Consider the following 23,843-nt stretch of genomic DNA (forward strand, 5'->3'; position numbering starts at 1 on the left):
TAACCAAAAATCAATTGTCGGTCAAAGATCGACGGTAAGGTCCACAACCCTGCGTAACTCAAACCGGAAGATATGCACCCCTGGATTTCCGATCCATAAATTCCAAAGATCCACATTATGCTTCTGGAACATCATACTAAAGTTTCATTACGATCCAACAGTTGGATCTCCGTCAATTGCAAATTCAAGTGGAGGTCAACGTTTTATTTTTTGAGCTTACAAATTCAATTTGGGAAGATCCGTATGTTGGATTTCTGATCCATAAGTTTCTAATATCCTCAAATATTACGTACTAAAGTTTGGTGACAATCTAACAATTGGATTGTCAATTCATTCAATATCCAAGTGGCGGTCTCTATCAAAACTATAGTCTTACGACGAGATTTTGTCAATCGAACACCACATATAAAGTCAAAGTAACCAAATTAGTCTAGGAAGGGCAGGTGAGGCCTCGGCCCACGCGCCGTCGTACGCCCTGGCTCACCGAAAAATTCAACTATTTTTAAAAATTACCAAATTTTACAGGAATGAAGATCTCAATGAGTAGAGCAAGTTTTATACTTGTGGCCAACACCAATTTGGCCGGAAAAGCCCTAAATCGTCTTAGAACAACAGGAAACCCTAGAAAAAGTGGAATTCGATTTGACTCTATTAATGTTCTGATGGCCTTGCTAGTGTATGGGCCTTGCTCTTGAGCTCAAGGGGAGTCAACTGGACGTGGTGGTTGAAGGAAATCATTGCAGTGCACCCATGAACCCGTATGGTTTGTTCTTCATGATACGGGGCCAAAACCCTTGCAATCTTGAGTGTAAAATGGAGAGGGAAGGTTGGTGGGGAGTTTTTAGGTGGTGATTTGGTAAAATTCCCAAGAAAAATGGCAGAGAATTGCCGGAAAACTCTTCGGGTTAGAACTGGGTTGGCGCGGGTTGCAAAGGAGTCCGAGTTGGTTCCCCTCCTTCTCCTTCTCCTCTCCTTTCTCTCATTTCCCCTCTCCTAATTGGGTAGTTCATTCTCCTTCCTCTCCGGATTAGGCAAACCACTTTCATCCTCTTTCCTCCAATTGGGTAGCTCTACCCAATCCCTTCTCCTCTGTTTCTCCTTCTCCCCGATTCCTTTCTTTTCCCCACTCAGCCACACACAAGTGGCATAAACAATTTAGTGATATAAAATAATATAATATAATTAAAATAGTGATTTCTTCAAAAATACTTTCGGATTCGTAGCTCTGTAAAACTTTAACTGTAGCTCTAATTTTAATTCCACTTGCACCTACGCGTTCGTACCGTTGAGTACTTCGAGAATGCGCTAAAAGAATATTTTGTACGTCTCCCTATGTGTTGGTCAACGAAAATCAACGATTTTGCCTCTAGCGGCATTTTCGTTAATTCACTCATTTAAAATTAATAAAATCGTAAAATTAGGAACAAGTTGTCACTATTTGTCGGCGACCCAGCCTTCCTTAGGATATGGCAGAGAGAGACAGAGAGAGAAGGATGAGAAAGGGAGTGGGCGGCAGAAGAGTAAAGAAAATACAAGCTTTGCAAATAAGGAGAACCGAACCTTGGAGAAGAAAATAAAATAAAAAATTATGACTCCATAATAAAAGAAGGCGTGTGATTGTGATATCTACACACTTCTTTTTTTTCCCACACCTTTTTAGTTTTCAGCCATTAGATCGGATGAATTGAAGAAGATCAGCATACTCAAATTAACAAAGGATGTGTGAGAAATAAAAAGAGGTGTGTGGATAGCACACCTCTAAAAGAAAAGATAAAGAGTAATAGTTGTATAGTGAATAGATATTATAAATGTTGGATTATATGTTGAATGTTAGATTATGATTTCTTATTAAACGTTGTATTATAATTTCTTGTTAAACGTTGGATTATATGTTTAAAATAAAGTTTATAAATATTTTTTTTTTAAAAATAAAATATATTTAGTAATTCATCTTTATTTGTTAAGAAAATTAAATTAATAGCACATCTAGTATTATATACCCCTTTTGATAATTTCACATAATTACAACTGTTTTACATAAAACTTTATCAAATACTATAATACTTTTTTTGATTTTTTTTTCAAAAACATTTACCAAAAACTCTAGTCCTTTGTTTCACGGCTAGTTATTCCACAAAAGCAGTTTTTTTTAAATACACGGCTCCCTGCTTACTCTCTTTCTTCTCCGTTCGTCCGCCTCTGATATTTTCTTTGGTTTAACCGCACGTCGTCATCTGATTTCCGGCGTTATCAGGGAAATAAGTACCAAAAGGCGCCGCACCCCGCCACCTCCAAACCCAGCTCTCTCTCTCTCTCTCTCTCTCTCTCTCTCTCTCTCTCACAGTGAGTTTAACTACTTTTTCTTCCGTTTGTTTTTTTTCTCTTTTTTTTTTTTTTTTTTTTTTTTTTTTACAAAATTAATGGTATTATTTGTGAACCTGAAAAGTACAGTAAAGTTAGTATTTGCATTGTTTGGTAATTTGAATTCGTTGCACCATGATAGTCTGTAGAAACAAATACTCAACTGCTACATATGCTTTGATTTTGTAGAGGTAAGGTGACGACGAAATGGGCAAGAGAGGAAAGAGTCTGAAGAAAAGCGATGGAAATCCAGTTCAGAGTAAGAGAAAGCTCCGAGATGAATACAGTCCCATTCAAGACGACGACATGGACGATGAAATTGATGCCTGTATGTTACTTTAACTGAAATCATTTTTATTGTTTTGTTAATTGAGTTAGTGTTTGCTTGTTTAATGCCTCGTTGAAATTGGTTTTATGAAACTTAGTTTTGGAATAACAAAACTAGATAGGGAATGTCTCACAGATTCTCCTACTTGTACCCTTTTCAAAGCATACGCTGATTTTAAGACACAGGACTCATGTTTATTAGTCTTCAGCATGAATGCCTGCAGATGTAGTGGTATGATGATCAGTCCCTTTAAGGAGTTAATTTGTTGGGATAAATTCATAATCATCCATGTATTTGGTTCCTTCTGGCTGTAAATATGCTCTTATGATTTCGGACTTCAATTTCTGTACATCTAAGGGTCAAGTTTCTTTAGGTTTCTTCTTATTGTCTAATTTTGTATGATTTTTTTCCCCTGGTTACATGCAAATGTTTTTAATACATTTGCTCGGTCGTGTGTTAAGTTGTTTTATTGAAATTTTCATGTTTTCCGAAGGTTAAAAAAGGGGAGGTCATGTTGGAAGGAGGGATGCGCTATTAAGAGGTTAAGGAGCTTCTTCTGCTTTCCTACTGCCAAGCAATAACATTCTACCTTCTTCTCAAGTCTGAAGGACAACCAGTTCGTGACCATCCAGTACTTGCCCACCTCATGGAGATCAAGATTTTGTTGGATAAGGTCTTCTTTTTTCCTTTAACTCACTCGCTAAAGCATCTTGAACTTGCTGGCCCTACACAGATCTATAAGTTGTTTACTGTCCCCATAAAGATTTTAATTTGAAAAAGTAAATAATATTCAGATATGTGCGTACAAATTGCATATACATTTGATGCAGTGCTTTTGCTCCCATCTCTCGAGTTCTATTTTTTTTACATGTTTTCTTGTGAAAAAATGGAATATGGGTGATCATTCAATAATAAGAATGTGTATCATTCAATAATAAGAATGTGTCCCTTCTCTCGATAGTAAGCAACTCTCCTTTTGATACTTAGCATAAATTTAGTTAGATTGTCTGCCTCCTCTCGAATTGCTCTCCTAAAATTTTGGCCCAATTAATTAAGGATTTTTAATTGTTATCTTCAAATTTATGTTTTATTGGATTCAATGGAACTACATCATATGTAATTTGCAATTTAAAGGTCTCGTTTGAGATCAGGATGACTTTTGCAACTTAGTGTTGGTATTGTTTATAACTGGAACTGGTGTGGGGCAAAAGGAAAATTACAACCCACTTGAGTCGAAATATAGCTTGTTTCATAATGGTCCCTGCAGAGTGCAGATTAACAATTACCTATGGAAGTATAGAGTTTGGTTTCTTTGCTCTTATTATAGTAATGGTTTGTATGACGATATGCTGTTTCGTTGTTCCAAAGATATTGGCTAATGTGGGTTTCCCTTAAACAGATGAAGCAACTTGATGGCAATTTACCATCTGATTTTGAGGAAATTTTAAGCAAATATAATTGGGTGGCAGCAGTGGCAAAGTCAGGTAAAGAGACTTCTATTGATGCATCTGATTCTTTTTCTAAAGAATATGTACCCCAACCTGTCTTGGTTGAGGGAGAAGCAGCAGCTGTGGTAGTTACTGCTTTAATCTGTCTTTGAGCAGTATACATTGTATTGTTTTAAGCAATGATATCTTAAGAGATTCATACTTTAATTCACTGCAGTTGCATGACATTGCTAAGGTAGAAATAGCAGAGCCTCTGAAGGATGATGAAAACCACGTGGGAAAACGCAAATTTCAGGTAAATACATGGCATATTTGTTAACGAGTATCTGATTCTGTTCTCTTTCCTAAATTTTGTAATTCCTTTCTCTTTGTGGCTGCAAGAAGATTATCATTTTGTTTTATGCTGTTTTATGCTGACCTCTTAGTATGTGGCAGAATGATGAAGTTGGTGTACAGAGCATGAAAATGTTGAAAGTAAGAGCTGCCCTTGAGGAAAAGTTGAAGCAGAAAGGTGTCTTCAGTTCCATTGCTCCGAAAACTGATAAACCCAGGAAGCTTCTGAAGCCATTGAATGGGTACCACTTTGCTCCCATACTTTATGGTATGTATTTGTTTCTATATTGTTGAGTACTAAGTTAACTCAACCAATTTGTGATTAAACAGGAAGCTTGAATCATATGATGATTTGATGATGACACTGTAAATATTGAGGGTGCTGTCCATGGATTGAACAACGGTTGTGCAAGTAAACTCTCCCAACTTGCTGCTAATCCAATTAAGTCGAAGGTATTGACCTCGTCACTTCCAATCAATTCTTGTTTTTAACTTCTTTCCTAGGTATGAAACATATTGAACTTTATAATATTTATGTCTTCATTTTTCCTTAAGAGATTCAAACAGGAAATAAACCTCTACATTTCCTTCCATTAACACATACAATGTAACACCTAATGGGTATCCATTGGCCATCCCTACCATGTGGTTTCTAGGAATCCGTCAATTTTTCCATCTGATCTTTGTGGCCACTGTCAATTTGTCCCCTAAACTTTCTTTTTATTTTTGGAAAATTTGGTGCTTAATCAGCAAAATTTTCCCCCTTGTCAATTTTTATTTTTCACATTCAATTCAATTTGTTTGTCTAATAGTGTCACCATTGGGCATGTCTGTCACTTTAGAGGGCACATTAGTTTGTCCACGCCGACTTGGGTCAGAAACATCCGAGGATTTAGATATCGGTACGTGGATGTATTGGTAGTCTAAATTTATGGATATATTGATAAAAATATAAAAATGGTGAGCAACTGCTTTATAAAGTGTCGCACTAACTTCCCCTCTGTTCGACCATGTTCGGTGAGATTACGTGTTCACTAACTACCCCTTTGTATCGTGTGACCCAGCTAGGACCAATGTGGTCACACGATAGAGGGGAAGTTAGGGAAAACGTATTCGCACCGAACGTGGTCAATTTTCTGCTGGGTTCATACTGAATTTCATTGATATTTTGCTCAAAATCGGTGAAATACTGAAGATTTTCCATCGTAAAACAAATCTTCCGTCGAAATATCCTATACTTAGCCAAGATTTCGACTGATATTTTGGTAATATCAGCAAAACTTTAATTCATGGAAACATCACATCCTGACCCCAACTTTTTGAAGTTTGGAGTCCTTTGGATTTGATTCCTCTCACCCCAATTCGTATTGAAAATACCAATTTCACTCTGCACTTGCCCATCATATGACACTTTGATGAAAATTTGATGAGTGTATAAATTTGAAACTGTTAGTGACCATAAAATTCTGGGCGTAAATTCGCAAACAGGCCTTTTTTCTTTCGAAAGAAAAAGAGAGACCCCGATGTGGTTTGTCATTATGCTGAACTATATCATTGGATTATCAAAATAATTTTTGAAGTCATTCCCCCTCTTTTGATTTTGTTTTTTTTTTTTTTTTTTTTTTTTTTTTTTTGGGAGAAGGTTATCTCAGGCGATGATGATTTACCTTGGCGAGATGATATTGGGGAAAGGCGGAGAAAACATGAGCTTCGAGTGCTTGCAGGAGCTGGAATCAAGTCTCAGGCTGACACTAGAGATGAAAATGCCACTATTTCGGATGCTGGGGAGATTCTGAAGATGACTTCTACGAACAAGTGAAAGAAAAACGAGCTGCAAAACTTGCTGCCAAAGCTGAAATTTATTCAAGGTACATTTTTCATTGTGGTTAGTTGCTACATTGTTTTAGTTTCTGTACAATAAATGTTAATCTTACATTATCTGATTACCATATTTTCATGTTTGGTTTCATTCTTTTTTGTACGAGTTTGGTTTCATCAATGTTGCTCTCTGAGTTATTGTTGGTTGAGGAAGGTGGTTGGTGATTTTGAGTTATTGTTGGTAATTTGTGTTGGTGCTTTGCTTCTGCAGGTCCTCGACAGTTCCATCTTTGGTTGATACTGAAACTGTTGATGGGAAACGCCATATTACGTATCAGGTAAATCTGAGCCAATTTTGAGTATGCTCATCTAATTGGCTGTATAATATTTACCATTGTTTGTTGGCTCACCGTATTGTTTTCTTCCTCCCCATCTACACCAGATGGAGAAGAACAGGGGACTTACTTGTGCTCGCAAGAAGCTGATCAAGAATCCGAGAAAGAACTATAAGGTATTTTGATCAAATAATCGAACATGCGTAATGTTGCAGCCTGTTAAATGACTGCTCTGTTGTTAAACTCATCTCCTTCTCTGTGTGAGCGCAGTTGAAGCACCAGAAGGCAGTGAAGAGTAGAAAAGGACAGGTGCGGGAGGTGAGGAAGCCCTTAGGCCCGTATGGTGGAGAGGCCACTGGAATCAATGCGGGAATCAGTCGGAGCACCAGGTTCAAGAACTAAATGTTGCTCTTGATTTCGTCGTCGTGTCCCAATTTTGATAGTGAGAATTTTTTATGTTTAAGCGAGATAATTTTGTGATTAACTTGAATGACGTCCCGAAATGTACTTGTATACAATACCTGCATTATATAAGAAGTTCGTTTTGCATTGCATGAAGGTGCAAGTAGGGAAAAGGTGAGGAGCGAACCTGTACCAAGGTGCATGCCTCACATTGAGATTTGAGATTGAGGAGTAGAAACCAAAAGTCCCCAAACCCTAAATGTGAAATTCTCAAAAATTTGAAGAGGAGAGTTTGTTGAGAGGCTGGGAACCCCCGCCAAATTATTAGTTCCCAAGTCCCTTTCCGAGTAGACTCAAGGCATGTCCAATGCCAGGCGCTGCGACGCGAATGACATGTCTGTATGCCATTTTTGTATCCATCAGGTCATCTCCAATGAAGAGGGCTAAATGTCGTGAAAAATAGCTTGATTTGTCCAAACACTCATCTTCAACCAATAGCTGGGCTATAATTTTATGGAGCCTACCAGGCTATTATTTGGCCAATAGGGCATTAGGCTGGTCAAATGTAACCCTCCTCGTAGCCCCTTTTTGGAGACACAACTTCTTAGTTACAATCATTGACTCAAATTCAATTATTAGATTTGAAAACATTCAATGATAATTTAACTAAATTAACCAATAAATTTAAAATATAAACGTAAACTAATAACTTATTGAGAGAATGGTTTAGTCCTTTCAGTTGAAAATAATATATGAGTATGGCCTTAGGACGTGTCCAATGCTAGGTGCTGCGACGCAAATGCCCTGCTATGCATTTGACAGTGCGACACTGCCAAAGACGTACATTGATTTTCACATACGTCATTTATAAGATGTATCTAATGTGTTGACTTGGTTGATGTGTGCTGAATCTTAGTTAGTCTTTCAAGGGTGTGTGTCTTATGCTGCTGTTTCATCACTTTATTCATTTAACTAGTGATATTGGGTCTTATTCTAACACTAGAACTTAAGGCATTGTATGTGTTGCGGGGAGGGTTGTCTTAAGTGTTGTTCTAGGCTCTCGCGGGCAGGATACTAGTTCGATGACCAAACCTTTGCGTGTAATTCACCTTACGCCACATCCCAATTGATTTGCTTCTAAGTTTCTCTGTGTACCGGTTTTGCTTACTCTTTTTTATTAATATTGTTTACGAATACAATGACTTGTTTGGTATTTAACTTGAATCCGACTTTTTAGACTCAAAAACACTCTTTAAGTTTTACAACTTAAATACTTGGGTTAAGGGCATGATACTAGTTCGACGACCAAACCTTTGTGTTCCATTCACCTTACGCCACATCCCAATTGATTTGCTTCTAAGTTTCTCTGTGTACCAGTTTTGCTTACTCTTTTTTATTAATATTGCTTACGAATACAATGGCTTGTTTGGTATTTAACTTGAATCCAACTTTTTAGACTCAAAAACACTCTTTAAGTTTTACAACTTAAATACTTGGGTTAATCTCAGTTTATTACCTTGAAGTTTTTTGGTTTTCAACATTTGATACATGAAGTTTTTTTCCTCCCAGAGTGGTACCTAAAGTTATAATTTTGGGACACTTTCGTACATCCATTAAGTTTTCCGTTAGAATCTCTGTTAACTGATGGTGTGGCGCCTACATAGACAATGACTGGGTGCCACGTGGATATTTAAAAAAAAATAGAAATTAAAAAATTAAAAAAATTAATTAAAAAACTAATAAAAATTAAAAATTAAAAAAAATCTAGGCCTATTCCTAACCATCCCCCGCTCCCACCCAGCCAGCCTCCTCCTTGCCTTTTCCTGCTCCGTCAGGGTTGCATCGTTCTCGATCTCCCGGATTGTCGACACCAGACAGGCCGTCCATGCTGACGTTCACGAAGGGGACATGCACAAGAGCATCGTCGGAGATCGATGTGCAGTCGGGGCATTCCCACTGGAGAGTGGCGGCCAGGGACTCGGGCTTGGCTAAGAGACAGGCAGCGTGCTAGGGGTCACGCAGGTCTTGCATGTAAGCTTCTCAGCGTTAGGCGGAGTCACCTTGTAGAGCATGCAGACGCCATCTCTATCGTAGGGAAGCTAGCTAACCCTTCCTTATTTCTCTTTCCGTGGCCATTGCCCACCCTGCCCATCACTCACCCGCTTCTCCAAAATATCTCCCGATGAATTTGCCTCCGCCTCGTCATCACTCCCTGCCTTGCTTTTAGCCTCGCCTGCTCCATCATTAGGAGTTTGTTCCACTCCGGCTTCCATGCGCAAGGTACTCGTGACCCACCAAAAACCCTGGGTTTCATCTCTACAAAATATAAACCTTTTTCTCTACAAAAAATTGGGGAAAAACAAATATTTTTCCACCTGTTTGTTTTTCCTAATTTTGGGAATCGAAATTGAAAAAATAAATTGAATTTGTATAAATTGAAGAAATCATATTGGGTTTCGGTTTAGCAGGAGCAGAATTGGGCAAATGTGCGGTTGCCTCCAATGAGGGCTGGTGGTTGTAAGAGGGAGTTACAGATCTTGGAGTTGTGAGGGGAGGGAGAAGCCATGGCTGAGTTTGGGGTAGGCACAGAGGAGAGGAAAGAAGAGAGAAAGATGGGAGGGAGGGCTAGGTGGGTGGGTAGGATAGGCCCAGGTTTTATTTTTTATTTTTTATTTTATTTTAATTTTTAAAGTTTTTTAATATCCACATGGCGCTCAATCATTGTCTATGTAGGCACCATGTTATCAGTTAACAGAGATTCTAACGCAAAACTTAACAGATGTATGAAAGTATCCCAAAATTATAATTTTAGGTACCACTCTGGGACGAAAAAAACTTTATGTATCAAATGTTGAAAACTAAGAAACTTCAAGGTAGTAAACTGAAATTAACCCTAAATACTTATTTGATATGATTTCTTCAAAAACTGAATTCAAAACTAACTTGAAAATTAGAATACTTCTAAAAACACAAAAAGCGAAAATACGAAAAGAATTGGGCAAAAAATTGGGGAAAAACAAATCTTTTACCATCTGTTTGTTTTTCCTAATTTTGGGAATCGAAATTGAAAAAATAAATTGAATTTGTATAAATTGAAGAAATCATATTGGGGTTTTGGTTTAGCGGGAGCAAAGTTGGGCAAATGTGCAGTTGCCTCCGATGAGGGCTGGTGGTTTTAAGAGGGAGTTGCAGATGTTGGAGTTGTGAGCGGAGGGAGAAGCCATGGCTGAGTTTGGGGTGGGCGCAGAGGAGAGGGAGAAGAGAGAAGGATGGGATGGAGGGCTGGGTGGGTAGGATAGGCCCAGGTTTTTCTTTGTTTTGTTTTTTTTTTTTTTTTTTTAATTTTAATTTTTAAAATTTTTTAATATCCACATGGCGCTCAATCATTGTCTATGTAGGCACCATCTTATCAGTTAACATAACGGAAAGCTTAACTGATGTATGAAAGTGTCCCAAAATTATAATTTTAGGTACCACTCTGAGACGAAAAAAACTTCATGTATCAAATGTTGAAAACCAAAAAACTTCAAGGTAATAAACTAAGATTAACCCTAAATACTTATTTGATATGATTTCTTCAAAATTTGAATTCAAAACTAACTTGAAAATTAGACTACTTCTAAAAACACAAAGCAAGTTTTTAAACTCCAAACCCACTACTTTTTCTCTCTCCTCTCATCTCCTCTCACTTCGGATTTTTCTCTCTATCCTATCGTACTCTTTCCTCCCCTCCGAATCACTCAGCTATTTCTCTCTCCTCTCTTGATATTTCACTCTCATCTCTCTCTCTTTCTCTCTTGTCCCCTCCTCCTCCTCTGAATCTATCTCTCCTCTGTCCTTTCTTTTTCCATCCTCCCCTAAAATCTCTCTCCTACTTCTCTCCTCCCGTCCTCCCGTCCTCCCCCCAAATCTCTCTCCTATCCTCCTTTCTCTCATCTCTCTCATTCTCTTTAACCTCCCTCTCCTCTAACCTTCCAATTGAATTGTTGTAGGATATTTTTTTTCTTTTTAATTATTGAAATTTAAAAATAATTTTGAATCTCATATCAAATAAGTTTTTGGATCTTAAACAAAATTGTTCTTAAAACATGTTCTTAAGAAATGTTTTGAGAAATTATGAAATTTTTTAATATGATACCAAACAAGCCCTAAAAATCTCACATCACAAGTTTGACTAAATGAAATGACTTATATTGAGTAGTTTCACTATACTTATGCTGAGACTTTTTTTGTGATAAAACCCTAGTTGTTGATAAGGTGCAAGTTGATAAAGCATGTAAGCTTATAGTTGAATTTTGGTCCGTCTCTTTAAATTTTTGACATGTATGAGAGCAGGTTGATTAACTGGGTCCTAAATTAGTTTTTTATCTTGCCTTTCCCAAATTACCCCGCTTATTACCTTGCTTTTTTTTTTATATAGGTAAATTACACAGAACTACCTCAACTATTGGTCATTAACAGTTTCATACCTTGTCTTTAAAAAGTTTTAATGTCATACTTATCTACGAATTTGTTACAATTTCATACCTTTTGTCATTTTTCTATCAATTCTTTCGTTAAAATGCTAACGTGACAAGTGATGGGACCATTTTCAATTAAAAAATTAATATTAAAAAAATATTAAAAAAAAAAAACAAGAAACCCAAACCCAGATCCCATCCCCCCTCGTCTCCCCTCCCCTACAACCCATCTCTCTCTCTCTCTCCCCCTCTCCCTCTTTCTCCCTCCCTCCCTTCCTCTCCCTATCTTCTCACACATATTCTCACACATTTTCTTTCGCAAAACAAATCCCAAATCATGCGACAAAGGGAAAAAGGGAGAGCACCCGGTGAGCGCCGAACCCTAGCGACGTGGGCCAGAGGAACCGGAACTTGTTGCTGCCTCAGGCTGCTCATGGTGGCTTGGTCGAGCTCGATGATCTGAGTGTGCGAGTGGAAGGAAGGGGTTCGCGAGCCCGTGGGGTGAAGGTTGGGTGGGGTGCAGCTGCGCCGACAAAAGAGAGACTGGATTTCTTCTTCCGGGAGAAGAGGGATTTGAATTTGAAAATTGTGGGAATTTTGTGGGGTTTTGAATTTGAAAATTGGGGAAATTTGGGATTTGATTTTGGTTTTGGGGATCTGGTGGGGTGGGGGGTAGTGAAGGCTCTGGTTTTGGGTAAGCTAGGTGTGGGTTGGGGAAGAAGAAGGCTGAGGTTTTTTTTATTTTTTATTTTAATATTTAATTAATATTTAGTTATTTTTTAATAGAAAATGGGTCTCGTCATTTGCTACGTCAGCATTTTAACAGAATAATTGACAGACAACTGACAGAATGTAAGAAATTGTAACAAATTAGTAGATGAGGTATGACATTGAAACTTTTTAAAAACGAAGTATGAAACTATTAATGACCCAATAATTGAGGTAGTTCTGTGTAATTTACCCTTTGTTTTTTTTTTTTTTCCGGTTGGACTAACTACCTTGCTTTGTTTCTACATTTGAATAACCGATACAACAATACATTTATTCTACGAGTAGAAATTTGAGCTAAGCGTAGGAGTGCAAATGAATGTGGTCAAAGTAAAATGTCCGGATGTCAAACTAAACTCATAAGACTATGGTTTTGTAAAATATAAAAAATATATATTTTTTTTATTTTTAATGAATACTATTTTTTAAGACTTTCCGACAAATTAAAGCATCGCTAATAATCTTGCTTGCAATCTTGTCATGGGAGAAAAGATAGGTGCATAAAATTTCTTATAAGATCTTAATCAAAGATCCCAATCTCTTTTTTAATATTGATTGATAGGTATGTTTTTCTGTTTGAGTAAGAAAATGAAAAACAACGGCTAGTGGTGAACTGTCTTAGTATATATATATGTTTTTTTTTGAACTTACTTTATTTCGGATTCAAACATTCTCTTCTTTTTATAGGTTAGATAAATTTAACTTAGATTATTAATCACTTGTAAAAAAAAAAAAAAACAAAAAAAAACAAAAGAATGAATGGGCAGGTTAGGTTGCTGGGTTGGGGAAAAGCTCGTACCTCCCTTTGACAATGATTTTGCACCTTCAGCAAGCATTTTCAACTCACCAACAGAAAAGAGATGTTGACCCTATCAACCTTTTGACATTATAAACCAACCCCATTAAATTATGGGAATTCTTGTTCCTTCTCTGTTTTTTTTTTTTTTAATTAATTATTTCCAATAAAAAAAATTGGGAATTGGCTCGTGAAGGCTTTGGCACTAATCAGATGCAAAATGTAATTTTTAATATATATTTTTTTAATTTGAAAGGGTACCATGCAACGTTCAATTATTGTCCATAGAGACATTTTGTCATGGATTAATGAAGTCTCTCACCGAAAATTTAATGGACGTTTCTCACTTTACGTATGATACTATGATGAAAAAAAACTTGATATATGAAAATTTAAAAATTGCGATACTTTAAGATAGCAAAGTGAGAATTACCCAAAAAATGAAACATGGAAAGTGAAACATTTCCTTAAAAAAGTTGGACTGTAATGGAGAAATCAATGGTTGACATCAAATGCATGTAAGTATTGAGCCAGTTCCCAAATTTGCTAGTTGTTTAGACAAAATTTGATGCTCCACTTGTATTTTGACCAAAATTTTGTGGTTTCTTCGGAGGAATAGGGTCTTCAAAGTTTCATGAACTGATTATGTTAGATTTAATAAGAATGCACTCGAAAATTGGCACTCAACACAACTAATCAGCTACTAATTAGGTATCGAACTCAACACAAACATATGCGAATCAACTAAAAAGTGAGTAATTAGCCTTGCCTCTTTAAAACCTTGTCTAACAAAGTTTATGTATAAAATTCGTTGACTAACCAAGTTTATATGTAAAATTAAGAGAATTGTTAAGGCGACTCTCTTAAAAGTGGAACATTCCATGGACTTTCTGACACCTCATATTTTTTGCACAATGTTTAATAACGTTAACACATGAATTAACGTCAAATTGTGAAATGGCAGAGAGTCCCACTTTAGGGCTGGTTTGGTATTGCTAAAATTATTTTAAAAGTAATTTTTTTTAAAAAAAAAATGCTGGGGCTAAAATTGTGTTTGGTAAATAAATAAAAAAAGTGATTTTTGTCAAAATCATGGATTCAAAATAGTAGAAAGTAGAAGCAGCTTTACCCTTGCTTCTAAAAATAGCGTTTTTTTTTTTCAAAGCATAGCAAGCACATTAATTCCAAACTAGCTCTTAAACAGTCTCCTTCGCATTTCTCTAAAATTAAACGCATGCGTGCATGCAGATATTGAAAATTATAAACATAGAGGGACCAAAGATGCTCTGGGGAAGAGAAGTATATTTACCAATTTGCCATTTTAATGAAAAATGCAACATAATATTAAATCTGATTTCCGGATTTTGCTCGGAAAGAGGAAGGCGCGGGGCCGACAATTATGGCGATCAATGAATCTCAGACTTTTCTAGATTTTGTGTCTTTTTCATCGCACGGGTATGTCCATGTTTTATGCCCCAATTCCCGGTGCCATTTTAGAGTCAAAAGTTTTGGGCCATGTATCTTGGGCAATGTTTTAGTCTCCATCTAGAGTTGTCAAGGTATCGCTTCAGCATTAAGCAGCTTGCTATCACCACGATATATTTTTAGAATTTAAAAAATAATGTATTTTTTATTATTTGTAAATAAGAGATTTTATGTTCGATTCCTGCTAAAGAAGAATTTGAACCATATTATTGCTAGTTCATTATAAGACTAAGTCTACCCTCTACTTTAGTGTAAATAATATTGTATATTCAAAAAAAAAAAAAGAAAATGGTGCTAAAACTTGCCTAGACCCTCACCTTGTCCGCCTAGGTGTATGTAAGGTCATCTTTAATAGGAGGGCCAAAGAGCTATGTTTAGCCATATAGTCTTGCAAGAAATTATATTTTAATAAATAGTGTTTGATCATATTTTATACCATTTCCAACCGAGAGGTCAAAAGGTCATAGGCCAAACATAATTTATTATTTTAATTGAATTAATATAGTTAATTAAATTAAACTATCATATTAAGATAAGATTTTCAGACATATTGGAATATTATTGAAAGAAGTGGTCATTTAAAAATTATTGAAAAAAATTAAAGGAAATATTATTGGAAGAGAATATAATGTGAAGAATTGAAAAAAAAAAAAAAAAAAGAAAGAGGTAAGATGATATGAAATGGTGTAGGAAAAAAATGTTTGTCCGAAAAAAAAAAAGGGCTAGGCTCATCGGGGTGGCTAACTAGCTGGAAATGGCCAGCTTGCTGGCCTGATTTGGTGGTTTTGGCCTGGTGGAGTCTACAAGCCCTTTGGTCTAGCCCTCTATTGGAGACAGTTTTCGTATCATTTCGAGTTATTTTTAGCTCTATGACCCTTTTGCTGGGTCGGTTGGAGATGGCCTAAGGGAGTTAAGCTCTATGTCTAGGCAAGCTTGGTGTTTTATGACTTTTCTTACTTTTTTTATTTTAGAAAACTTCTTAGGGTCACAACTCTTACTTAGACAGAAAACAAATAACTTTCATTTTTATATTTCCAATCATTTGTAAGAAGATTGTTATGTGCTTGTTCATATTTTCAATATGTTTTAGTATTTTATAATTTTATATATCATTTTATTTGCAATTTATGTTTTTCAATATAATTATATGTATATTCTTATGTATAAGTTGACAAATGTTTATATGTTACACAATAATTTAATTAAAATAAAAAATCCATGCCCCAGCTAGACCCCACCTAGTCTCTTATACGCTAAAGCCTCTATCCACCGCTTGACTAGCACCTTTTAGATCCTTGTCTATAAAAATTGTTCACCTTGTCTATGAAAATTCTTCATGCTAAAACAGTATGAGGTGATTAGAGATGTGCAACGATTATGGTGGGCGAGTAATCGCAATTATTTATCCATAACCGTTTACCGGCTAGGTAATTGTATAAACTGGTATACCCATACCCATAACCGTTTGTAAATAGTTAACCATACACATAACTGCATACCAAATTTAACCGTAACCGTATACCCGTTTAATCATTTTTATCAGTTTACCCATTTTTTAACAAGTTGAAAATTAAAAGCCAATTGAATGCCATTATAAGTAAATTTAACATGCACTTCTCTATTTCAATCCTTTAAATGCTCATACTATTCTTGAAATTGATATAAAATTTTACAGATGATATTTTTAGTTATTATCAATGAAGATAATACTAATATATTTTCTAAGAATTGATTAGGTTACTTGACACACCCCGACCGAGGTCAGGGCGTGCTGGCTGTCACGCGAAGGTGACGTAACCATGTGCACAGTGCGGAAGCTAATAAAATAATAAAGTAAAAGTACGAATAAATAAAAACTAGCATACATAAGTTAGAAGTAATAAGTGCTAGCGTAAGTGAGACACTAGAATTCAGAGCAGAAAGCCTAAAGCAGTCCAAATTAAAATAGCGTTACAACAGTGCACCCGAAGGCGGACATACGCTGGTGATCGTCTGTCAGAAATGCCGAAAAAGCCCTCTGGGAAACCACCAAACCAACTGAATAGCTAGAACCTGGAGGGGCGCAAAACAAAAGCGTGAGTGGGCAAAAACAAAGCTTTTCGAAAACCATTTCAAAAACAAGATTCTAACCCCTCGCCGTAAAACCTGTATACTTCCCAGAAAATAAACATATGTACGTATATATAGATATGCCAAATCATGCTCAATAATATGCCATACCAAATCTCACGATGAAATGCAAGTGCTCAGGTATAAATCACATCAATAATATATAATCTGGCAGCCGGAGTCACCTAACGTGACCTGTACGATTGCATCTAGAGCTCAAATCTCAATATCAATAACTAAACCTGCCCACGAGTCGGAACCACCTAAAGTGGTATGTACGACAGGCCTGGGTGTAATACATATAAACGCTCTAGTGCTACGATCACGTGAAGGCTGTGCGAATAATCGCGGGTCACCTACGAGTCGGAACCACCTAAAGTGGTATGTACGACATGACTGTGCACCTAACTTGGATCCAAGCTGAGCGTGTGGTGCGGGAGGTGAACAACACGTGAAGGACTGTGCCCTACTCTGGGCGGGAGCACTAACACCGGGGGTGCAGGTTATGAGCTCTCTAAGCATCTCTAATCACTATTGAATGCAAATATGAAATAACGCTTACCTGGCACTTACCTGTGCATCCACAGCACCAATTATGCATATGTATATATATACAATTAATAAAGCAACTAATGATGCATAAGGAATGATAATATAACACATGGCATATAACTAATAACATTTAAATCAATTTCTGGGAAAATAATAGTATATAGGTATATACGGAAAACCAAAAGCCCACTCACTGGTATGTGGAAGGGTCGTAGCCCCCCTGCCTCGAGTGACCACGCTCGTCCTCGGGATACGTCTCACCTATATGCGAAAATACTATAAAAACGTTAATTTTAAAGCACATAACCTTCCTTTCGTAATAACTTCTCATACATTGCTCAAATTGGACAATTGAATATACCAACATGCTCTACACAACCTCAGGATCACACCCAAATTTTTAGAAAAATTTTCCACTGCCGCACGCGCCCCCACGCACCGGCCACGCGCAGGCACGTGCCTGGCACGCTGACGGCGTCAACTGACGCCGTAGGGAATATTCCGTTAGTTCTAACGGATTCCGTCAACGGCGTCAGGAATATTCTGTCAGACTTGACGGAATATTCCGTCTTCTTCCCCAGCGAGACTCCGGTGACGTCGCCGGCGCCGGAAAATCGCAAAAACTTCAAACTTCGATATCTCACTCGTTTTTCGTCCAAATTTCATAAAATTACTACCAAATTGAAGCTTAGACCTAGGAGAACACAAATATACCACTTTTAAAGGTTAAAAACCACGAGATCTCACCTGTCCACACAAACCAAATCCGGCCAACTTCGAATACGGTGATCCCGATGTCCAAATCCTTTAAACGAACTACTCCGAGACTCCTTGGGACCTCACCAAGCTACCTACAAGCTTCATTTTCCCTAAAACGTGAGGAATTACGTTTGCATGAATAGTACCCAAATCGGATATCGTCGAAACGACGTGAAAACGATAGAGTTCTCACCTGAAAATGGTACGACTGGACTCCCATGAGCCTCACGAGCTCGAATGTGTACTCAGTTCCTTCGATCTGTGGAGATTTAGCGAGTTGTGTGTGTGTCCGTACGTTTTCAAAGGAAGAGGAAGGGAAATGGAGCTCGGGACACAGACAGAGAAAGGGACAGAAGGTTAGGGAGAGTGAGGGTGTGAGTGTGTGGCCCTACACATGCCAACACAACACAAAACAACCAATAGAAGAAAAAGAAACGAACTAGGGACAAAACTGTCTTTTCACATGTGCGTTTTTGATACTTTCGGGACGGGCTGTCACATTACTAATAAAAAAAACTTCACAGGACTATCATCAACAAATGAAAAACTTCAACACGAAAAGTAGAGTATGAATCCGATTCCATAGTAAAAATTAAAATATATTCCTATAAATAGCTTTGTACTTCAACCTATAGCAGAAGTTAAGGGCCAAATATTATTGGCCCTTAGGCTAATAACGTCCTTCATGTGCCTGCGAAGCATCCGTCTAATATAATTTCTACGAAAATTCACTTAAATTAGGCCTGAATAATTGAGCAATGTTTCTATTTGACATCCTTTGAAGCGAAATGCTAAATAGCTATTCTTTTTCAACAAGAGGTCATTCGGTGTTATAAACTAAACCAAAAACCAATCAAGCAATAAACAAAATAAAACGATTTCAGAGTTCCTTTAATATAAGAGTACCTCTCTAACAATGAAAGTTTTATTGATTACCAACAAATACAAGAAAACTCACAAACACTAAGTGTTCTCAAGTATACAAACTTATGCCTCTCAAAAACTCACACACAAAACTCTATCCCACATCCATCTATTTATACTAATAGATGTCATAGGTTTACACAAAGTCCCTAGAATATAGGAAACCAAATCCTATACTAAAACCAAATCTCCAACCAACTAGGAAACACAAATCCAAATATCTTGAGTCCAAGATATCCTAATCCTTGTTTGGTTCTTGTTTTAGTTTAGTCATGTTGATTTAATGTTAAATCCAACATTCGGCAGGTGCCCGCTCGAAGGGGGTATTTTTATTGAGCTAACGAAAGTCAATGATTTTGGTAAGAACCAACATCATTGATGGCATGGGTATCAAACCGACGGAATTGTTTTGGCAGAGATGAGAGAGAGGAGCCGCGATAGGAATGGTCTCTTCGAATAGTTTTCAGAGCTTTTAATTTTTAATTTTAAAATTTTACACAAACGGTTAAATGGATACTTGTTTGTAACTGCGAGTAATATTCATAATCGTCCATTTATATTTCATGGGTAAACGGTAACAATGTATTTGTTTAAACGGTTACCCGTAACTGTAACTATCAATTTTAAATATGCGAGTAACTGTAACCGTCAATTTTAAATATGCAAGTAACCGTGATTACTCATACCTGCAGTAATTTTGCCCATCTCTAGAGGTGACACTAAGCTTGAAAAAGAAACACACACACACACACACACACACACACACAAAAACTGTAACCTTAGCTTGTGCGAATAATATGTTGGAAATCAAAAGCATGAATAGAGAGAATAAGATGGAAACTGAGAGAATTTAGAGTGTGTCGTTCCTTTATATAAAGTGTGGTTACTTGGGGGTGCATGAGCACGTTTTTTTATTTTACATCATTAAAAAAACTAAATAATATCATATTGTTACAGTCATATTTAAAATAGAAATATGATTGTGTAAATCCTAATGTATTTAGGGATATCTTGGAATATTCTTTTTAGTAGTTAATATCCTATTAGAGTTGTAATCCTTTTAGGGTAAGGATTTAACTTATCATACTACTATAAATGAAGACACAGTGGGGTGATACAACACACACTTCATAACTAAATATCTCTCTTCTCTCTCTCTCTTGCCGCCGGCCCCTCTCCCTCTCTAGTCCTGAATACAGTTCAATTAAGGTCTGGTTTGGTACTGAGGTGATTTTGAAAAAAAATGGTATAAAAAAAAAGCTGGGAGCTGTTTTTGTGTTTGGTAAATATTCAGCTTCAACTTTTTTTCACAGTTTTGAGTGACAAAAAGCCAAAAACAAGAAGTTGCAAAACCCAGCTTTGAAAAACCGGCTTTTTTTCACATATGTTTTACATAAAAGTTTACCAAACACTATAATACTGTTTTTTTTTTTTTTTTTAAAGCACTTTTACAAAAAAATTTACCAAACACTCTGCTACTTTATTTCACAGCTGTTTATTCTCACAGCACAGTAGAAGCAGTTTTTTTTCAAAACACAGCAATACCAAACCATCCCTAAATAGGCCTACAACACGTTATCAGCACGCTCTTATCAGAAGCTAAGGAACTAAAGGACCGTAAGAGGAGTTTTTTTTTTTTTTTTTTTTTTTTTTTGCAAAATTCAAAGGCTTTTATTTGTTTTCTACCAATCAGGTACGCTAAAAATAAAGTAAGATATTTGAAACATCCACGAAGCATGAAAACATTTCCCATAATGCATGACCCTTTATATTTATATTTTTCTTCCAATATATACATATATATATATTGTATATGATCCATAAATTTGTCTATATATATATATATATATATATATATATATATGCATTACGCAATTATTTTGCTATGTAGAATTTGTGAATCAAAGCATATAAATAAATTAGAAGCAATTTAGGGTTTTTCAAACCCTAGAAAAGTCAAAAAAGAAAAAAATTATGGGAATTTAATGCGGGATAGCAGCTGCTCGCCACCGCACCGCCATTGCCCTGCAGTCCAGCCGCGTGGAGCACACCTCAAGACAATGTCGTTTTGACATTTAACCCATGGTAACAGCCATTTAGGCTTGCTGTGAGCAAAGACAACCTGGCCCCATTGGCCCGGGATTGGTTTGGATGGGGCTTGCAGCCCTAGCCCACCTACCAGCACGGACTGTTGCCATTTGCTAGGCTCTACCCTCGCACCTATGGCGCATCACCAGCAACCCGTGTGTTACTGGGCCTGGTTTTGCGTCCTTGGCCCACTTGCAGCAAGCCTGTGTTGCTTGCTGGGCTTCATCACCCCTCGGTCTACTTGCCCGTAGCTTTTGCTGCTGGGCTTGACCTGCCCCAACCCAAAAACCCGAAACCCAACCTTGACTGGGCTTCCTCGCACCAACCCAAAAGCTAGCCTTGGGCCTCGTAGTGCAAGGCTTCTCTTAACGCCCCAAGATTGAATACGAGAAGACGTATTCCCCCGTAATGGATGTCATAACGCTCCACTACCTTATCAGTTTGGTAGTTTCCAAAAAATTGAATATGCAGCTTATGGACGTGATAACCGTGCATATCTATGGGAATCTAGATACGAAAATCCACATGAAAGTTCCAGAAGGATTTCCATTGACTAGTTCAAATAGTTCTAGACCATGGAACACTCTCTCTGTTAAATTGAGGAGATCATTTTATGGATTGAAACAATCTAGGCGGATGTGGTATAACCGTTTGAATGAATATTTGACAAACCAGGGTTATATGAACAACGAATTATGCCCATGCGTGTTTATAAAGAAGTCACATTTCGGATTTGCGATCATTGCAGTTTATGTCGACGACATGAACCTCATCGGAACTCCTGCAGAGCTTAAGGAAATTGTTGTTCACTTAAAATTAGAATTTGAGATAAAAGATCTTGAGAAAACTCAATATTGTCTCGGCCTGGAGATCGAGCATTGTTCGGATGAAATCTTAGTACATTAATTGAACTACACCCAAAAAATGTTGCGATGTTTTAATAAGGATAAAGCGAAGCCTTCGAGTACTTCTATGGTCGTTCAAACTCTAGTTGTTAAACGAGATCCCTTCCGTCCCAATGAAAGATAAGGAAGAGATTTTGGAGCCTAAAGTTTCATACCTAAGTGCAATTGGTGCTTTATTGTACTTTGCCCAATGCACTAGACTTGACATCTCATTCGCTATTAATCTTTTGGCTAGATACAACAATGCACTTACACACAGACACTGGAATGGTGTTAAAGACATTTTCCGCTACCTCAAGGGTACGATGGATTTGGGTTTGTTCTACACCCACGAATCCTTGAGAGGAGCCACCGCCCCCCCTCGGTCATCTGGTTAATTACCGCCTTGTTGATTACGCAAATGCTAGTTATTTGTCTGACCCACATATGGCACATTCTCAAACGGGCTATGTCTTTACCATTGGAGACGTCGTTATATCTTAGAGGTCCACTAAGCAAATGCTAGTTATGACTTCTTCAAACCATGCTGAGATCCTCGCCTTGCATGAAGCATTGTGTGAGTTCTTTTGGTTAAGGGCAGTCATGGAACTTATTAGAAGCATTATTGGTCTTACTACCGTTGTTAACCTTCCTACGACGATCTTTAAAGACAATGCAACATGTATCGAGCAGTTAAAGAAGGGATACATTAAGGGAGACAAGGTCTTTTATTCTCACCAGCAACAACATCATTAAAACATTGAAGTCAAGCAAATCTAGTCCCAGGATAACCTGGCCGATCTCTTTACCAAGTCATTGCCCAAGTCTACTTTTCAGAAGCTTGTCCAAGGAATCAGTATACGTAACTTATCGGAGTTGAATTGCTTGTAGTTCTCTTATTTGGAAGTTATGTCCAACTCAGGGGGAGCATCATGAAGCACACTCGCTTGATCTTTATGTACTTTTTTTCCTACGATTAGGAGCAATTTTACCCACTGGGTTTTTGCTATCTAACGAGATTTTGATAAGGCACCCATCCTGGGATGATTAGACTCTGTTGAGTTTACTACTTTCGTCCTGTTTGACGTTTAATTTAGAAATTATGCATACTTATCACTTTTCTCCTTAGTTTAGGGGTTTTCACCTGCTTTAGGCTTTACCATAGCGAGGTTTTGTGAATTTTACTACCAATGCATACTTTCTTTATATTAAAGACTCACATTCGCCGGTTGTGCCACCAACTTCATCAACTGTTCTACCTTATATGTTGAAGATCTGACGCAATGTTTTGTTTGAGTATTTCCACACTTAAGGGGGAGTGTTGTGGTCATATTTAGAATAGGAATGTGATTGTATAAGTCCTAGTGTATCTAGGGATATCTTGGAATATTCCCTTTAGTAATTAATATCCTATTAGAGTTGTAATTCTATTAGGGTAAGGATTTGACCTATCATACTACTACAAATAAAGGCACAATGGGGTGATACAACACACACCTCACAATTAAATCTCTCTCTTCTCTCTCTCTTGTTGCCAGCCCCTCTCCCTCTCTAGCCCTAAATACAGTTCAATCAAATATGCCTACAACACATATTACATTATAGTTTTATAAAAAAGGATATTATACAGTAGTTACTTAGTAGTACGATCTAATAATATTTTTGCCTACTTGTAAGTGAAAATTTTAAGTTTTAACCGGGTAGACATCCACATAATTACAAAATAATTGTAATCATACATAATTATCATGATTAACATTTATTTATTTAGTCATCAATCAAATATCACCCTCTCAAAAACCAAAACCAAATCTAAAAGCAAAATCGGTTTGACCAGTCTTTTTTTTTTTTTTTTTTTAAGTTTTCACTTCGATTTATTTCAATTTTGGTTTTCTTTGATTTTTTTGGCCTTGGTTCAGTTTCATTTCTCGGTTTTTCCCTTTTTTTGCCCACTCTTAGTTGTGATCTCTTCAGCCTCGCTAGCGTTGTATCG

General features: G+C 37.0%; 1 pseudogene; it reads left to right on the forward strand.

Annotated features, from left to right (window-relative positions):
• The first annotated feature begins 2,568 nt into the window (after positions 1 to 2,568).
• Positions 2,569 to 7,177, forward strand: LOC103957746 (annotated as a pseudogene).
• Positions 7,178 to 23,843: the final 16,666 nt, after the last annotated feature.

The sequence above is a fragment of a genome, unplaced genomic scaffold (genome assembly GCF_019419815.1).
Source record: "Pyrus x bretschneideri cultivar Hongxiangsu unplaced genomic scaffold, Pyrus_bretschneideri_v1 Contig14, whole genome shotgun sequence".
Classification (NCBI taxonomy): Eukaryota; Viridiplantae; Streptophyta; class Magnoliopsida; order Rosales; family Rosaceae; genus Pyrus; species Pyrus x bretschneideri.